Below are 20,090 nucleotides of genomic sequence, written 5' to 3' on the forward strand. Positions count from 1 at the left end.
CACTGCAGGTTTCGGGAACGAACAGAAGTAGGAAAACGCCCGCGTGTTTGGATGGATTTTATTCCATTTAACCGATAATTAACTCTGTAGACGCAGAGTCAAAACCAGGAATAATGAGAAGTGGGAAACCCCAATGGATTTGGACTCCATCACCTTAACCACTCGGCCACGACGACTGGCCCCATGCACAGGTTAGTGTCGTTGGTATGAAATTAGAGATGGCTACATCAGAGGTGGGGGACATTCGGCCCATCGTGTCCACGCCAGCTTAAGGAAGAGGGATTCTGCTAAATTAACAACCCCGCATTTTCTCCACAGCCATTTATATTTTTATTGTCTCTCCTCGTTCTTCATGTTGAAGTGAAGAGCTGCCCACACCTGCTTTAACTGTGAGCTGGCACTTTTTCGACCAACAGGGCAATTTTAGCAGCAGTGGGATTAGGAACCCGTGAGACCTTCAACCACCTACAACCGCACAGTTGCGCTACCGAGCTCAGGATACGAGTGCCCATCGCGCTGTCCGGTATTGTTACGGAAATAGAACAGAAGCAAAGCAGAAACAAAAGGTCATAAGGCCCCACATGCCTCCTCCGTCACTTAGTAAGACCATGGCGGATCCTCAGCCCCAACACCCGATCCCGAGAGTATTTCATTCACTTCGAGCCCAAAAATCAGGAGAATTTTTGGATGTTTTTTCTTCCATTGATCCGAGAGTTCTGTGGACACCTGGTTAAAATCAGCAATAATAAGAAGCACAGTCGGTAATATTGGAAATTTCCTGGGGAAACCCCAGTGGATTTTAAAAACATCATTTTCACCACTGGGACACGATGATTGACCAAGGGCCCACTGTTTTCCACTCAATCATCAATAACAACATTCACAGCTTCTGCTTCTCAGCTGCACCTCATTCCAAACATTGGGATCCATTTTCCTCCGGATCTGTTTCTGGATTTAATGTTTACCTGCTTTGTGTCCTCATTTTGAAATCAGATTCGCTTCAATATCCAACGGAAATTGAATTGCAAACCTGATGGACAATCAGTGGAAAACAAGTCACTCGGAAACACAAATCCCATGGTGCTCATTTTCAGATTCACAACAGTCAGCTTTTCAATAAAATGAAGGAATTTGACAGTGAAAAGATTTAGAAAGTTGGTGTGACTTTTATTTGTGACTCACTCACTCGGGTATTCTGTAAATGCTGCTTCGAGGTTTTGTGACCGTGATATAATGTTTTCCTGAGCCTGTGCTCGGTGTATTCGGAGGTTTGGCCCGGGTTGGAGTATCTTGTGTCCCAGGGATGGGCAGTAACCCGCTGATTGAAGCTGCAGTCGCCGCTTTCTTCTGGCAGTGGGTGATTGGAGAGTGCGGGGCCGGAATATTGCTGCTTTTCTGCTTTTCGCTGTCTCACTCACTGTGGAGCTGAGGAAGAGAGAACATTTGATGGGCTTGTTTGAATCCAATAACTTCATAAATTTCCACTGTGTTGGATATCAGTGCATGGTAGGTCGAAATGTTTTCTCATTATATTTGAAATGAATATTCGAAAAAAAGCCGCTAACCTGGGAGCTCCCTGGATAATAGTGGAGCCGGCAACATTTCCGGGGTCTTGACATTCAGCTCAAGTAGCCAATGACAACCGGGAACTGAGTGACAATGAATGCTGAAAAAAAGGGGAAATTTCGTCCCTGGGTGGTCTCGAACCACCAACCTTTCGGTTAACAGCCGAACGCGCTAACCAATTGCGCCACAGAGACCGATGCAACCTCTAACAATGGTGTCATCGAGTTAAAGTTTCAGATTGCTGCTACAGGAATGACAATTGTTCTCTATCAGTTTTACTCTTCCAAAATAAAGGGCGGGACATTTATTGTGGATACATGGAAACAGTCTGATCCCACCCACTGCAGACACATCCATGTCACCGGGAACCAGCTCTCCTACAACCGGTGCCATCTCCCTTCGAGCCTTTCGGTGCCTTGACTGTTACCAAGTATTCTGATTGTCCCGAAGACGATATTAGGTTTGAATTCCTGATGTGCAGTAACGAGAATCCTTTCAATGTCTCAGATCAGCTAATTTCACTGATAACATCAGAGTCAATGTTCCAGCGTCTTAAAGAAGGGAAAGGTGCCTTGACTGTCTCTGGTCAGTCGGACAGTTCACCCTTCATTCTCCTCTGATTCCCGTTCCCAAAGAATATCTGAAGATTCACAAAGCTGGAGGCTGAGATATCTATTTTGGTTCCTTCTCCATTTTCCCACCTGCCAACTGACAATATTTTCTAAAATCTCGTCTCAATCCTCCGCCTTGCATCATGTCCAGGGATGTGGAAATTCAGTTTTGTGGAGATTTTATGGAGACCGGGATTGTCCTCTATGGAGCAAAGAAGGTTAAACGGAGATTTCACGGAGCTGCTCAAAGTGATGAGGGTGGGGGCAACGGGGACGGGGCGGTTTGATAGAGCAGATCGGGAGAAACTGTTTCCACTGACGGGGGTCAGTAACCAGAGGAATGGGATTTAAGATAATTAAAGAAGGACAGACTTGCATTTTAATAGCGCTATTCCAGACCAGTGGATGTCTCAAACCACTTTCCAGCCAATGAAGTACTTTTTGAAATAAAAACAGACAATGTTGGAAAAACTCAGCAGGTTTCTCTCCCAAAAGATGCTGTCAAGCCTGCTGAGTTTTTCCTGTATTTTCTGCTTTCTTTTCCAGATTTCCGCAGTTTTGCTTTAATTGAAGTGCAGTCATTGTTGTAATGTAGGGAACGCGGCAGCCAATCACCGCTCAGGAAACAGTCAAAACCAGGCACGTCACAATGAGTAGACCATGTGTTCTTGGTTGAAGGATAAACGCAGACTAGGTCACGTGGCTTCAACGTGAACCCACAAATTATGATTTTGGCTCTGCCCAGTTTTAAACCGGAGAACGTTTCATGTGCTAGGCAAGCATGACAATCACTGCACCACAGAAACAGAAAACAGCACAAAAGCTCAATGGGCTTCAGTGAAATGTTAAGCGATGACGCCTTGCAGCAGCACTTTGGGTCTTTGTTTTGAAGAAATGGAATTTGGCTGTTCTCATTAGGAATGCTGGAAACAGACTGATCAACAATATCATCATCAAAAGGCACAGCTCTACAAGAGGTCTTTCAGACAATCATTTCTATGTCAGTTTTGTTCAACGACCTTTCTTGTTAATCTCAATTTATTTGTCTCTTTCCATAACCCTGATCTTTTTCTCCCTTTCAAGTCATCGTCCAATTCCCTCTTGAAAACTGCGTTAAGAAAAAAACAATGTTGAAAGAGGTGCAGGGCCTTCTGCTGTGTCCATGCACAATGTATGAAAGTTAACAAAGTTTTCGTAACCCAATGACATGAAGAGTTGGATTCTGAAACCTTTGACAAGTTTTCAAATTTTTTGAAATCGTTGATGTCAAATCAAATTATCAAAAAATATTTACCCTGACCAAACATCTCCTCATTTTTCTGAGTCAACATTTACAATCTCATTACTTATTACCAACATTTCATTGAGTAAACACGCAGAGTCACAAAGGAAAAAAGAAACATCATTTGAAACATAGAAATAATGAAACATTGAAAAAAGAAGTTAGCAGTGGAGATGATTTCTGTTTGTTTCAAAGTGCAGGATGATCTGATTAACTGGCGGAGCTGGTTCAAGTTTCCCAACGACCTAGTCCTGCTCCTTTCCTTCTGTTCTTTTCGTTGACAATACCAGTAAGGAAATTATGAATAACCCATTTTAACGTGATAATGTAGCCGAGCAGTCTAAGTCGCTGGATTCAGGCTCCAGTTTCTACAGAAACGTAGGTTCGAGTCCTACCGTCGCCAAACGTTCAAGTTATCTTCCTTTTAGGATCTTCAGCAGTCCCATTTGAACCCACAGATCCCAAGTCACATTAAATCCAGCGGAGTGTGCGGTGTTTTACTTTGATCGGGAGAATGAGGAGGGACAATATACACATGAGTTGCTGTAGGAAAAAGGCGGGGTGTGGAATTGCAGTCGGTGAGTGGCTCTTCCAGAGAGTTGGCATGTGAACAATATGCTGAATGACCGTCTGATGTAGCCGTCTATGATTTTATACAAACTACATTCATGCAAATCTGGGCTTGGATTCGCGACTGAGTTGTTAAGGCAACAGGTTTTGAATTTATTGGGGTCTCCACAGGTGGGCTGGAATCCTGACAACTTCTCTTCTTATCATTCCTGAATTTTAGAGTGTGCCTGCACAATTACATGTCGATTAAGTTGAATAAAAAAACCCCAAAACCCCCAGTGTTCTCTAATTTCCATTCGTCTGCAAGCATTCACAAAAGTTACAGTTAGAACTGGAACAAAAACAGAGCCAGGTTGGTGTGATGCTTGCTTTCTGGATGTTTGCCTCGCCTTAGAGACAAACCCTTGCCCTCTGTCATTCACAGTGTATATGCCTGTGTGTGTGTCAATGCGGTTCAGTTCCCCATTTCACCATCCAAACATTATTCACGTTAGTTGTGCGGCTTCATATTAAGATGGTACAGAGAATAAAAAGAGCAGTTTTAAAATATTCAAGAGGAGTTTTCTTTCTTTTTGTTTGAATGGAGATTTTTCAGCTTCTGAGGGTCATTTTGGTACAAAGTGGAGGATGATCGAAATTGTCACTGAGCAACATTTAAACAGACAGACACCGAGTCCTTGTGGTGGAGTGGCTAAGGCAATGGACACATCGAGAGAATGAATTTTTAAATACAGATAGTCCAAACTGAAATCACTCGGACATTAGGAACTGTTTCTACTGCTGTCGGGTGTCGGAAGGAACAGGAAAATAAAAATTGATTCACAAATGTTCCAGGAACGGATAGGTTATAATCACCAGGAAAGGCTGAACAGCCTGAAGCTCTTTTCTCGAGAAAAGAGAAGGCTGAGAGATGACCTGATAGAAATGGGATGCTTTGTCCCTGTTTCATCACAGATTCGAGTTGAAATTTATTCACTCAGCTGCAGATTTACATCTGCTGAATCTGCATCAAACAAACCATGAAATGTTTAGGGAAATTGAAAGAAAGTTTCTACATTGAGATGGATTTCTTAAGATCGAATTTTCTCATCTACTGAATCAGCATTTTTGTCAAACCCTCTCTGCTTTTAGATTACAACAGTGACTACATTTCAAAAAGATTTCATTGGTTCTAAAGTGCCTCCCGTTGTCCTGAGTTGGTGAAAGGCTCTGTTTAAATGTAAGTCTTTATTTCTCTCTTTCTGTCTGTCAATCTAAGTTAACGATCACGTGGAATGGTGAAGTGTATCTGTTCCTTTCAGTGTCTACCACTCTCTCTCCCTCTGTCTGCCACTTTTTGTCCCTGTATATCTGCCTCTCTCTCTTTCACTCTCTCAGTCTCTTTGTCTGTGTCTCTATCTCTGTTCACTTTTGTGCTCTTTGTTCCCTCCATTCACTCGCTGTCTGTGTGCAACCAATATTCACTGGGTTGATTCCTGAGTGACAGTGAACATGCTGAGAGGCTGTTTTCCCCTGGCTGGAGCGTCTAGAACTGGGCTCACATTCTCTGGATAATGTGTCAGCCATTTAGGACTGAGGTGAGGAGACATTTCTTCACTCAAAGGCTTGTGAATCTTTGGAATTCTGTAGCCTGAAGCTCTGTGGATCCTCAGTCGATGACTATATTGAAGGCTGAGATTGATAAATGTTTGGACTTTAAGTGAATGAAGGCCTATCGGGGTTGGATGCGAAATTGGTGCTGAGCTTAGGGATCTGACATGATCTTATTTAGTGGTAGCGGAGGCTCGAGGGGGCTTATGGCTAATTGCTGTTCCTTTTTCGATGTTTTTAATGTTCTGTTTCAGTGGAAACACCATCAAGGCGACGGGAAACAGCAGGTTGTGAGAGGTAGCCTGGCCGAACGGCCTCAGGCGCTGGATTCAGGTTCCATTATTTGTGGATCCGCTGCCAAAGCGGTTCACCTGTTGGTCACTTTGAAAGCTCTCCTCTGACGACAAAGTGCCAGCTCAAAGTGAATGCGGGCGTGTATTGGGTTTAATTTTAACTGGGAGAAGGAGGAAAGGCAATACAAATATTAATTGCTTATGTGAGAATGCGCGGCAGTGGAAGTAGTTGAGTTGTTCTTCCAGACAGCCAGCACGGAGAAGATGGGCCGAAAGTCCGCCTCTCTGCTGTAGTCATCTTATATACCAACAACATTAACCTGCTCAAAGGGCCAGTTGCCGTGACCAAGTGGTTAAGGCGATGGAGTTCAAATCCATTGGGGTTTTCCCGCTGCTCATTATTCCTGGTTTTAACTGTCTACAGAGTTAATTATCGGTTAGATTCAATCAAATCCATCCAAGTACCAAAGCATCCATGGGGATTTTCCTATTTCCGTTCATTCACGAAAACGTTCACAAAACTTGTAGTCGTATGGGAACAAAGACAGAGCCAGGTTGGTGACATGTTTGCTTTCTGGGTGTTTGTCTCTCCTTAGAGACAAACCCTTGCCCTCTGTCACTCTCGGTATATATGTGTGTGTGTGTGTCAATGTGGTTCAGTTCCCGAGGCGGTGAACACATTTTTCCCATCACACACTTTATTCACATTAGTTGTGCAGTTTCATATCAAAATGTTACAGAGAAAAATATCAGGATAGAAAATGCAGGAGGAGTTTGCAATGTTTGGAAGGAGGTGCAGCTAAAAAGTGGAAGATTAAGCGAGCAGTTTTCTCCTGATTTAACAAGAGATTTGGGACCAGATCTGGGAGATAGTTGTGTCGATGTAAACGGTAAAATCTTCCCTCTTACCGCTATATTTTGCCGTGCACCATCCTCTCTATTGTCAGTGCTTTGCAGCCGATCACAGCCCTTCTCTCATTCACTATCTTCATCTCTGTGTTTGTTCCTTATCGGTTGTGACCGGATGACATTTCCAACTCTGATGCAAAATTCAAGCTCCCACGCCACTGATTCCGACAAAGGTGACCTGCATTTGTCAAATGGAATTAACCAAACTCATTTTCATAGTTTGCACGAGGTCAACGATTTATCATTCCCTGACCGGGAATCGAACCCAGGCCACGGCGGTGAAAGCGCCGAATCCTGACCACTAGACCACCAGGGAACTACAGTGTATACAGCCTGGCTTATCTCTGTTACCTGTGCCTTTTATTATTATTCCCGACCCCTTTCACCAGAGACACGTTTCAAACGAACATAAGAACATGAGAAGAAGGAGCAGGAAAGGCCCCTCAAGCCTTTCAATAAGATCATGGATGATCTGCCCAGGCCTCAACTCCTCTTTCGTGCCAGCTCCGCATAGGCCTCAAATCCCCGATATTTCAAAAATCTATGTACCTCCTCTTTAAATAATTTCAGTGATCTAGCCTCTACAACTCTCTGGGGTAGAGAATTTCAGACATTTACTACACTCTGAGAGAAGAAATTCCTTCGCATCTCAGTTTTAAATGAGTGCTCCCTTATTCTGTAACTATGTTCCCTAGTTCGAGATTCCCCACTAGTGGAAATGCCTTCTCTACATGAACCTGTCAAGCCTCCTCAGAATCTTGTAGGTTTCAATAAGATCACCCCTTATTCTTCTAAACTCTAATGAATAAAGGCTTAACCTGTTTCGCTGTTCTTCATCCCAACATTAGCCTGCTGAATCTATTTTGAACTGCCTCCAATGCCAATTTATCCTTTCTTAAATACGGGGGCCAAAATTGTACAGAGTACTCCAGATGCGGCCTCGCCAACACCCTGCACAGTTGTAACAAGACTTCCCTATTTTTAAACTCCATCCACGAGCAAAACAGGCCAACATTCCATTTACCTTCTTAATTACTTGCTGCACCTGCATGCTAACCTATTGTGTTTAATGCACAAGAACACCCAGATCCCTCTGTGCTGCACTTTTTTGGAGTCTCTCTCCATTTAAATAATAGTCTGCCTTTTGATTCCTCCGTCCAAAGTGCATGACCTCACACTTTCCTACATTCAACTCCATCTGCCAAGTTTTTTGGCCACTCACTCAACCTATCTATACCCCCTTGCAGATTCCTTATGTCCTCATCACAAAATGCACTCCCACCTATTTTTGTATCGTCAGAAAATTTGGATATATTACACTCTGCCCCTCCTCCAAGTTATTAGTATAGATAGTAAATAATTGAGGCCCTAGGATTGATCCTTGTGGCACTCCGCTAGTTATGTCTTTCGAATCTGAAAATTCCCGGCTCCCTGCCTTCTGTGTGTTAAATTGGGCCCTTTACATTGCAGGGTTTGTGTAGGGTAATAGGGATCACGGTCTCTCACACACGGAAAGTTTCCCCGCTACATTGCAGGGTCTGTGTAGGGTAATAGGGATCACAGTCTCTCACACACGGAAAGTTTTCGCGTTACACTGCAGGGTTTGTGTAGGGTAATAGGGAGCACGGACTCTCACACACAGAAAGATTCCCTGCTTGAAGCATTAACAGTATCAAATGTAGGGAAAGGTTGCATCATTCCCGTTTGTTGTTAAATAGTAACTGGATGCATCATCTCAAAACAAAGTGACATTTATACTTCTCCAGGTTTTGAATGATCTTCTGAAAAATGCACCGCTCGGAAATTAGAGGGAAAGATGAGGGCGGATTTGCTGTAAGGTTGTTCGCACATGTGTGAGGTGTTGAATGAGCTGCTGATGTGCTCTGTCACCTGATGATTCTAATGTTAGATCAATTTCTCTGCCGCAGGGCTAAGGTTTTCTGCCGAATTGTACTTCCACAAAACAAGGTCCTGCAGTGCAATAAGACAGCACAGTTTGATGTTCTGCAAGGAGCTGCATGTTGCATTTCGTAACCTAGTGGTTATCACATTTCCTTTACACGCGGAAGATTCTCTGGTTGGAAACTCACATTAGAACTGGCAACATTTGTGGAAAACTTTCCTGCCGCCATTGACAATCCGGATCCGTATGACAATGAGTGTTGAAGGGGGAAAAAACATTGGAAGTTTCGTCCCTGAGTGGTTTTGAACCACTAAACTTTCAGTTGGAAGAACACGCTCATCAATTCTGCGGCAGGAACTGATACAACTTCCTGTTTTCCTTGTCCAAGCACAGCCAAGTCTCTTTGCACATCAACGCACAACTTACTCACCTTTTAAAACGTGTCCTGCTTTGTTGCTTTTTAAAAATTACTTTTACGACCAAGTGAGTTACTTCAGTCTTTGCTTCATTTTCCTCCGTCTGCCGTCTCGTTAGCCAAACACCTCTGATATATATTAAAAAAACAGGAAATGCTGGGAAAGCTCAGCTGGTCTGACAGCATCTGTGGAGAGGGAAACAGTGTTAACGTTTCGATTCAGTGTGACCCCTCTTCAGAGCTGAAGAGAAGTAAAAAGTGATGGGGTTTATACTGTTCAAGCGGGGCAGGGTGGGGAGGGGGCGGGGAGGGTAGAGCAGGTGAAGCTGGGTCGAAGGTCAGCGAGAGGTGGGAGCTAAGGAGAGAATGACAAACGTATCATGGACACAAGAAAAAGGGAGTGTTAATGGCAGTGGTGAGGGCTGAAGAAGGTGCTGATAGTTGCATAAAAGTAAGAAAGCAGAATGTGTGAATAGCAGGATAAGGGTCAGCACTCTGTGAAAGAACAACATGGAACGAGTAACAGATGGCGCTTTTGGTGTTGGGGTGTAGTGGGGTGAAAGGGAGGCAGTTAGGAAAAAAGGATTAAAAAGGGGATAAAAAGGGGGAATAAAATAATGAATAAATGAATAAAAAATAAGTAAATAAAATACATTTTTATAAAGGGATTTTTAAAAGGGTGAAAATGAAGGAGAGAGTCCATGGGCTGAAGTTGTTGAAATCAATGTTAAGTCTGGGAGGCTGTAAAGCGCCTAATCAGAAGATGAGGTGCTGTTCCTCCAGTTTGCGTTGGGCTTCACTGGAATATTGCAGCGGGCCAAGGACGGACATGTGGGCACGAGAGCAGGGTGGGGTGTTGCAATGGTAACCGACAGGAAGGCCTGGGTCCTGTTTGCGGACAGACAGAAGGTGTTCTGCAAAGTGGTCACCCAGTCTGCGTTTGGTCTCCTCAATATAATTGTTGCAGATGTACAACTTCCTAATTCCAAAACCCACCAACTTAATCAATGCGGCTCCTCGGAAACTTTCAAGGCAAATATTGATCCTTTATAAGGTGCCATTCCCAGAACTACACACAGTCCTCCAGTTGTGACCTAACCAGGGCTTTGTATAGCTTTAGCAAACCTTTCCCAACAGGTTGTACAGCAAGAGGAATAAGATTGTATATATCGACTGAGAAAATGAGGAGATGCTTGATCGGAATAAATTTCATTAAAAAAATTAAATCCAAATCAACAGTTTAAGTACTTTTTTTGTTCAAAAGCTATGTAATAATCATAAGTGCAATTCTTGGTGTCATTGAGTCAAGGAAACTTTGGTAATGCTGCAGAATTTAGCAGACTGGGCACCGTAGAAGCTCCTTCTCATCTTTCAATATCATTTTTATTAAATCAGTATTTTCAAAGTGAAATTGGAGAATGGGTTGAGAGGGGGAAATCGGGGTTATGCAGAGAAAGAAGGAAAATCGGATGTACGAGGAGGCTCTTTGTAAAAAGCTTAGGCATAGAAAGGATGAGTGGGAGGCTCTCTTACTGCGCTGTGCCATTTGATGATGACATTGTTGATCAGTCTGCCTCCAGCATTCCTAATGAGAACAGCCGAATTCCATTTCTTCAAAACAAAGACCCAAAGTGCTGCTGAATGACGTCACCGTTTAACATTCCATCCAGGTGCCTGCGCAGTTCAGAGGAGACAAGGAACATCCCAGATTTATCTGTAACTCAGGAAATTGAAACGAGGGAAATTCAAGAAAATTACAATCACCAGGGAAGTGATACCAAGTAAATTGTTGGAGGTGCGGGTTCACAAACCCTCGGATCCTGATGGGCTTTATCGTAGCATCTTAAAAGAAGTGACGAGTGAGATATTTGATGTATTCGTTTTAATTTTCCAAATTCCCTATATTTGGGCAAGATTCCATGAGATTGGAAAACAACAAATGTAATACGTTGGCTCAAAAAGTGAGAGAGACAGGAAACATGAAACTGCGGGGCAGTCAGTTTAACATCTGTCAGAAGGAAAAGGTTCGATGCTATTTTTAGTGACGTTATGGCAGGACACATTAAAAAGTTCAAGGTAATCAGGCAGAGTCAACATGATTTTGTTAAAGGAAAATCGTCTTTGACCAATTTGTTAGAGTTCTTTGAACTAGCATATATTATGGATAATGGAGTACTGGTGGATGTGCTGTACTTAGGTTTCCAGAAGGCATTTGATAAAGTGACACATCAAGTATTTTTTGTGAAAAGTAAAAGTTCATAGTGGAGGGGGTAATAGATTGGAATGGATAGAAGATTGGCTAGCTAACAGGAAGCAGAGATTAAGAAAAATGACTCACTTTCTTGTTGGCAGGATCAGTGGTATGTCAGAGGGATCAGTGCTGGGGCTTCGGATTTTTACAATGTGTATAGATGAGTTGGATGAATGGCCCAAGGAATGGTTGCTAAATATGCTGACGACAGAAAGATAGTTGGAAAAGTAATTTGTGGAGTTGACATAAGGACATAAAAAGGGACATAGATAGATTAAGTGAATGGATAAAGATCTGGTAAATGGAATATAATGTGGGCAAATGTGAAATTGTCCATTTTGGCAGGAAGAATGAAAAAGTATATTATCTAAATGGTGAAAGATTGCCGGGCTCTGAGATGTAATGGTTAGCATGCAAAAACAGAGTAAATAATTAGGAAAGCAAATAGAATGGTATTGTCGCTGGACTAATAATCAAGGGAGCCAGGGTAACACTCCGGGTTAGAATCCCAAACAGCCCTTCTCTTCCTCTTTCATTCCCACACTCTGCCTCTGTGTTTGTCGTCGACTGTGATATTTCCGCTGTAATTGGTGAAACGAGTGTGGATTGCTGTAAAAACCCGCCTTGTTCACTAATGCCCTTTAGGGAAGGAAATCTTACCTCGTCTGGGCACACGTGACTCCAGGCCCACAGCACTGTGGTTGACTCTTAAAATACCCCCTGAAATGACCACTCAATCGTAACAAAGACACATAAAAGGAATGAACGGACTACCCAGTATTTGACCAAGGCACTGGAAGCGACAATGGCAATATCAGCCCTGTCGACCCTGCAAAGTACTCCTTACTAACATCTGCCTAACAGACTAGTCAAGCAAACAGCCTGACATATGGAATCGTACCTTACAGATAATGCCTCAGACACCACCATCTCTGGGTATATCCTGTCCCACCGAGGACAGGCCCAGCAGAGGTGGCAGCACAGTCGGGAGGGAATTGCCCTGGGAGTCCTCAATGTTGATTCCAGACCCCATTAAGTCTCCTGGAAAGAAGTCAAATGTGGGCAAGGAAAGCCTCGTGTTGATTAGCACGTATCATCTTCCCTCAGCTGATGAATCAGTGCTCCTCCATGTTGAACACCATTTGAAGGTGGCAAGGGTGCACAATGTATTCTGGGTGGGAGACTTCAATGTCCATCGCCAAGCATGGCTCGGTTGTACCAATACTGACCGAGCTGGCTTAGTCCTAAATAACATAGCTGCTAGACTGGGTCTACAGCAAGTGGTGAGCGAAAAACATACTTGACCTCATCCTCACCAACCTGCCTGCCTCAGATGCATCTGACCATAACAGTATTGACAGGGGTGACTGCTGCACAGTCATTGCGGAGACGAAGTCCCCGTCTTCACATTAACAATGTCCTCCATCGTGTTGTGTGCCACTACCACCATGCTAAATGGGATAGATTTCGAATAGATCTAGACTCGGAATCCAGGAGACACTGTGGGCCATTGTACTTGAACATAATCTGTAACCTGGCCCTGCATATCCCCCATTGTACTTGAACATAATCTGTAACCTGGCCCTGCATATCCCCCACTGTACCATCGCCAGCAAGCCAGGGGATCAACCCTGGTTCAGTGAAGCGTGCAGGAGGCCATGTCAGGAGCAGCACCAGGCATACCTAAACATGAGGTGTCAACCTGGTGAAGATACAACAAAGGGCTACTTGCATGCCAAACAGCATAAGAAGCAAATGATGGACAGGGCTAAGTGATCCCACAACCAATGAATCGGATCTAAGCTCTGAAGTCCTGTGACAATCAGTCGAGAATGGTGGTGGACAATTAAACGACTCACTGGAAATGGAGGTTCCACAAATATCCCCAAACTCAATGATGGGGGAGCCCAGTACATCAGTGGAAAAGATAAGGCATTTGCCAAAATCTTCAGCCAGAAGTGCCGAGTGGATGGTCCATCGGCATCCCCCAGAGGTCCCCAGCATCACAGATGCCAGTCTTCAGCCAATTCGATTCACCCCACATGATATAAAGAAGCGACTGAAGGCACTGGGTACTTCAAAGGCTATGGACACTGACAATATTCTGGCAATAGTACTGAAAACTTGTTCTCCAGAACTTACCGCGCCCTTAGCCAAGCTGTTCCAGTAGAGCTATAACACTGGCATCTAACTGGCTATGTGGAAAATTGCCCAGGAATGTCCTGTACACAAAAAGCAAGACAAATCTTACTCAGCCAATTACCGCCCCATCAGTTTACTCTCTGCCATCAGTAAAGTAATGGAAGGGGTCACTGACAGTGCTATTAAGCAGCACTTACTTAGCCATAACCTGCTCACTGATGCCCGGTTTGGGTTCCGCCAGGGCCACTCAGCTCCTGATCTCATTATAGCCTTAGTTCAAACATGGACAAAAGAGCTGAACTCCAGAGGTGAGGTGAGAGTGACTGCCCTTCACATCAATGCAACATTTTGCCGAGTGTGGCATCAAGGAGCCCTAGCAAAACTGGAGTCAATGGGAATCTGGGGGGAATACTCTCCACTATTTGGTGTCATGCCGAGCACAAAGGAAGATGGTTGTGCTTGTTCGAGGTCAGTCATCTCAGCTCCAGGACATCACTGCAGGAGTTCCTCAGGGTAGTGTCCTCAGCCCAACCATCTTCAGCTACTCCATCAATGACTTTCCGCCCACCATAAGGTCAGAAGTGGGGATGTTCGCTGATGATTGCACAATGTTTAGCACCATTCGCGACTCCTCAGTTACTGAAGCAGTCTATGTCCAAATGCAGCAAAGCCTGGATAGTATCCAGGCTTGGGATGACGAGAGGCAGATAACATTCGTGCCACACAAGTATCAGGTAATGACCATCTCCATCAAGAGAGAATTCATTCATCGCCGCTTGATGTTCAAGGCATTACCACCACTGAATCCCCCAGTGTCAATATCCTCGTTGTTACCATTGACCAGAAACTGAACTGGACTAGCCATATAAATACTGTAGCTACAAGAACAGGTCAGAGGCTAGGAATCATGCGATGTGTAACTCATCTCCTAACTCTCGCAAAGCCATCTACAAGGCATAAGTCAGATGTGTGATGGAATACTCTCCACTTGCCTTGCTGAGTGCAGCACCCACAACACTCAAGGAGCTTGAGACCATCCAGGACAAAGCAGCCCAATTGATTGGCACCGCATCCAAAAACAATCACTCCCTCCTCCACCGACGCACCGTAGCAGCATTGTAAATGCACTGCAGGAATTCACCAAGGCTCCTTAGGCAGCACCTTCCAAACCCACGACCGTAACCATCCATAAGGACAGGGGCAGCAGGTTGATGGGAACGACACCACCTGGAAGTTCTCTGCCAAGTCACTTACCATCCTGACTTGCAAATATATTGCCATTCCTTCACTGTCGCTGGGTCAAAATCCTGGAACTCCTTTTCTAACAGCACTGTGGGTGTACCTACACTACACAGACTGCAGCGGTTTAAGAAGGCAGTTCACCACTACTTCTCAAGGACAACTAGGGATGGGCAATAAATGCTGGCCTAGCCAGCGATGCCCACACCCCGAGAATGGATAAAACAAAGAAAAATATCAGCATGAAAGATATAACAAGAGATTGGCCCTTTCTATGTATATCCTACAACAACAACTTATATTTATAAAGCGCCTTTAACCAAATGAAACGTCACAAGGCACTCCCCAGGAGCATTATATAACAAAGTGTGACACCGAGCCACATATTCAGTCAGATGACTAAAAGCTCGGTCAAAGGGGGAGACTTTAAGAACTGTCTTAAAGTAGGAAAGTATCGACTTCATGTTCCAGCTAACAGCAATGGTGCTTCTCATTAGTGAAGAAGTCACCTGTGTTCAAGTTTAACAAGACATTTAGTCGGAGAAATTTTTCTCTGGTGAAGTGATCGGGAATGAAAAAAAAGCCAAATGTCCAGTTTATTGGTAGTTTCCCTGATGACAACTGACCAGGAATCGGCGCTTCCATTGGACCAACAGCGAAGAGGGTGGAGGGTTTTGGAAATTGAAAGTTACACATGAGCAGTTTGTGGGACTATTTCACCTCACTGTCAATTTCATCTTCCAGCTCACAGATACCGTTATTTTCATTGGCTGAAGAAGTCGTTTGTGTTGAACCTAAACAGGCAGTTTTGTGGTTTAAGAGATTTGAGATGGAACAAAAAGAGGCAAAAGCAGCATAGGTAAACCAGCTTGATAAATGTTTTGGTCGCTTCCCTGATGGTCTAGTGGTTAGAATTTAGCGCTTTCACTGCTGCGGCCCGGGTTCGATTCCTGGTCAAAGAATGAAGGTTTGTGGATTTCGAGAAATTGTTTAAGCAAGTATTGATAACTTATTGATTGAAAATATTTAGCAGCTCTGCCAGAAGCAGAAGAGTGAGAGTATCGCCTCGGAGCTGGAAAAATCACACATGGAACAAGTGGAGAACACAGAGGCGGAGTGAGGGAATAGCTGAAGAGTAGGGCTGTTTGTGAAGCACTGACCAGAGATGTTGGTGCGAGGCAAAATATGGGTGGGAGAAGGACAAATGTTGCTCCCTACTGATTGTACCGTCACAACTATCACTCCTAATCAATCACCCTGCTCTTTGAAAGCAGCACGAATGGCCTCTTTCTTTGCTCTAACTTTTTATAATTTTATGTTTCCCAACAACATGGGTCATTCTGCCATTCATTAACCCACTCGAGCGAGATGTACTTTCTTACCTTGTATTCGGCTCTTAACAAACCAAAACACGGAGAAAATTCAGCGAAATTTTTTGTCATTTCTAGTACCAGGTTTGTCACGAGACTAACTGAAAGACACGTGAATGGTGCCAATTCCTCACTGGAGTTCACCACGTCCAAAGAGCACTGTTACCATCAGCCTGTTATGTACCTTCTTGCAGTGCATCTGCTGAACAATATAAGCTTATCACAGCTCTGTTTTCTTCACATTGAAACACAGTGTGAAAATATGAACAATTTCAAAGCTGAACAACGTACTAGAACGTGCTTGTACAACGTACAAACGGACTAGAAGGAGAGTGTGACTGTGGATAATAGGCACTGTGGACATTCCTGTAATCAGAATCTGGGAGGATCAGGTAGCTGAGATCCTGGTGACTGTTTACCCTGCAAGATTGTCTGCAAACCTATCGCCTTGCATCTTATTTTCCCACGAACTGACTCTGTCTGCATCCAGCAGCTAATTGACCTGGGAGCTGGACACGAGACAGGGACAGAAGCAGAAAGAGATGCGACATGAAAGTGCTTTGAATTTGATGTCTGCCAGTTGCTTTCAATGGTGAATGCCTGCCTTGCAGCGATTAGTTGGAGTTTTTTCCCCTTTTTGAAAGAAGCAAGATTTTAAAAGTCCCACAGCACCCAGCGTAGGGCTCAAACCAACGACCCTGAGATTAAGAGTCACGTGTTCTACCAACTGAGCTAGCTGGGCAAGTGATCAAGGTCCGCTTCATATCCCAACACACATGGAGACACTTGTTGCTTTCAACCTGATACCTCAGCTTGTTCCGAATATCAATGTGTGTAAGGTAACCACCCTACAAAAGCCCCAAGGTTGCAATGCATTCCTCTCAATCATTAATAACATCATTCACATCTTCCACTTCTTAGCTGCACCTCCTTCCAAACATTGTGATCCATTTTCCTCAGGATTTGTTCCTGGATTTAATATTTATCTGCTTTATGAACTCATTTTGAAATCAGATTATCTTCAACATCCACAACAATTGAACTGCAAACCTGACGGACAAACAATAGAAAACAAGTAACTCAGTCAGACATATCCCATGGTGCTCATTTTCAGATCTTCAACAGTCAGATTTTCAATACAATGAAGGAATTTTACAGTGAAAAGAAATGGAAAGGTTGTGCGATTTTTATTTGTGACTCACTCACTCGGGTATTCTGTAAATGATGCTCGGAGGTTTAGTGACCGGGATATAATCTACCTGCGTTTTCCTGAGCCTGTGCTCGGTGTATTGGGAGGTTTGGCCCGGGTTGAAGTATCTCGCGTCCCAGGGATGGGCCGTAACCCGCTGATTGAAGCTGCAGTCGCCGCTTTCTGCTGGCAGCGGGTGATTGGAGAGTGCGGGGCCGGAATATTGCTGCTTTTCCCTGTCTCACTCACTGTGGAGCTGAGGATGAGGGAATTGTTGATAGATTTGTCTGAAACCAATAATTTCTTTCATTTCTACTGGGTTAGATGAAGGTACATAGTTCGTACAAATCTTTTCTCACTATATTTGACAGAAAAATAATATTTTTCAAAAAGCTGTTTGTGTGGGAGCTCACTGGACAACAGTAGATCTGGAACCGTTTTGGGGATATTATCTTGTAGCCCACGTATCCAATGACAACCCTGAACTGCGTGACAAAGAATGCTGATGGGATGGGGGGGTGGGGGAAACAGTAAAGTCTTCACTGCTGGATGGTCTTGAATCACCAACCTTTCAGTTAACAAGAAAACACACTGACCAATTGTGCCTCAGAGACTTATATAAGTTCAGTCTACAAGGTATCCTAACCAGGGTGTCAGTGAGTCAAATCTTCAGATTGCCACTACCCAGATGACTATCGCTCTCTCTCAATCTTGCGCTTCCAAAATAAAGATTGGGTCATTCATTGTGAACACATGGAAACAGTCTGATCCCACCCACTGCAGGCACATCCATGTCACCGGGAACCAGCTCTCCTACAACCGGTGCCATCTCCCTTCGAGCCTTTCGTTGTCTTGTCTGTTACCAAGTATTCTGATTGTCCCGAAGCCGATATTAGGTCTGAATTCCTGATGTGCAGTAAGGAGAATCATTTAAATGTCTCAGATCAGTTAATTTCACTGATAACATCAGAGTCAATGTTCCATCGTCTTAAAGAAGGGAAAAGTACCTTGACTGTCTCTGCTCAGTCGGGCTGTTCACCCTTCATTCTCTGATTCCATTCCTCAAAGCGGATTTTCATTTTCTCCTTGAGTTCCCTGACCACATCTGGCAGCATCTTTGATCTGAGAGGCATAATTTATAGTTCAGATGTGATGCAGTTCCGATGAAAGTTTACAGACCTGAAATGAAAACTATGTTTATCTCTCCACAGAGGCTACCAGGTCTGCTGAGAATGCCAATATTTTCTGTTTTTATATCAGGTGACCAGCATCTGCAATATGTTGCTTTTCTTTACCTGATTAGTGAAACATACAAGATTCTGAGGGTACCTGGCAGGGCGGATGTTGAGAGGATGTTACCTCTTGTGGGAGAATCTAGAACTCGGGGTCACTTTTTAAATATAAGCCGTCACCCATTTAAAACAGAGAGGCAAAGATTTTTTTCTCTCAGAGAGTCGTGAGCTTTTGGAACTGTCTTCCTGAAAAGACTATGGAAGCAGAGCCTTTAAATATTTTTAAGGCAGAGATGGATATATTATTGGTAAGCAAGGGGGTGATAGGTTATCGAGGATAGACGGGGGTACAGATTTCAGGTTACTGTCAGGTCAGCCATGATCTTATTAAATGACGGAGCAGGCTTGAGGGGCCTAATGGCCTACTCCTGCTCCTTGTTCTTATATAGTGCTAAGGATGTGGAACCCATTACCAGTAGATTTCGAGATCCATGTCTGAGCTGAAAACGTGCAGGTAAGCTCACACTGTAAACAGATTGTTCACCAGGTGGAAATGGAAAGGGATTCGCCCAATCATCCCAATTACTGACACAGCAAAACAGTCTCGCCGGTGTTATGACTGATGCAGTTGGTAAAGCAGAGTTATTTGAAATTCCCAAAGGGAAACCTTAAACAACTGTCACAACCTATAATTTTAAGTGATATGTTTGAGATGCGACCCTAAATTCAGGAATCAGACCACCAGCTCTCGAAGTTTTACATTAAACAAAATGAAACATTTTATTAATTTACACAGATTAAAATATATATACACATGGCTACAAATTATTACTCTCAGAACTTTTAACAAATTCCCAAACTAATCCCCATTAAGGCAACAGGAACCCTTAGACTTAGCCAGACACCAGGCAAAGCATTTTCGCCGTACAAATTCAAAATGAAGTTCTTTTCATTTGTTCCTTGTGGAGTCAACTGGAGGCTTGCAGCTGCCTTTTGATCTGACATTGCCTCTGTTCTGCACACCCAAAATGGTTATCTTGTTATACCTACTATCACTGATTGAATGCTAATTCTCATTTTCCCACCAGTCTCTTTGAACACCACCTTTTAAAAATGAAAGCCCTTTCATAATACCAATTTTATTAAAAATATAAATATATTGCTAGGTAGCTGCTAGTAGGTATCCGTTTTCACTCTCCTTCTTGAATGCTCTATTAAAAAATGCAAATGCACATTATTTCTCTGATATCTCAAAACTAGCACACATCAAAGCACCCAGGCTAGCTGGCCTTAATCCAAATAAGACTCACCCACAGACTAAGCCTCTATTTTAAAAGAAAAGTATTTTCCAAAATATTATGTACATTAGCTTCATGACACCGGTGAGAGGCCATTCAGATACTTCACGTGAGCAAAGGGCTTTATTCAGTTTGCCCACATGTTAACACTCCATCTTTAAAGGTTCAAAGGATTTGATCCACAATCAGAGGATTGTTAGTGGCAAAAGATGGTTTAAAAGCCACCAACT

General features: G+C 43.5%; 1 protein-coding gene and 2 non-coding genes across 3 annotated transcripts in view; 1 reads left to right on the forward strand and 2 right to left on the reverse strand.

Moving 5' to 3' along the window:
- Positions 1 to 20,090, forward strand: part of LOC144697994 (uncharacterized) — a 373,983-nt gene that overhangs the window by 212,391 nt on the left and 141,502 nt on the right. The window lies entirely within an intron of this gene.
- trnan-guu (transfer RNA asparagine (anticodon GUU)) lies at positions 1,687 to 1,760 on the reverse strand. The gene has a single exon. It is a non-coding gene; the product is annotated as a tRNA-Asn (tRNA).
- Positions 7,066 to 7,137, reverse strand: trnae-uuc (transfer RNA glutamic acid (anticodon UUC)). Its single transcript has one exon. It is a non-coding gene; the product is annotated as a tRNA-Glu (tRNA).

The sequence above is a fragment of the Cetorhinus maximus genome, chromosome 23 (assembly GCF_964194155.1).
Source record: "Cetorhinus maximus chromosome 23, sCetMax3.hap1.1, whole genome shotgun sequence".
Classification (NCBI taxonomy): domain Eukaryota; kingdom Metazoa; phylum Chordata; class Chondrichthyes; order Lamniformes; family Cetorhinidae; genus Cetorhinus; species Cetorhinus maximus.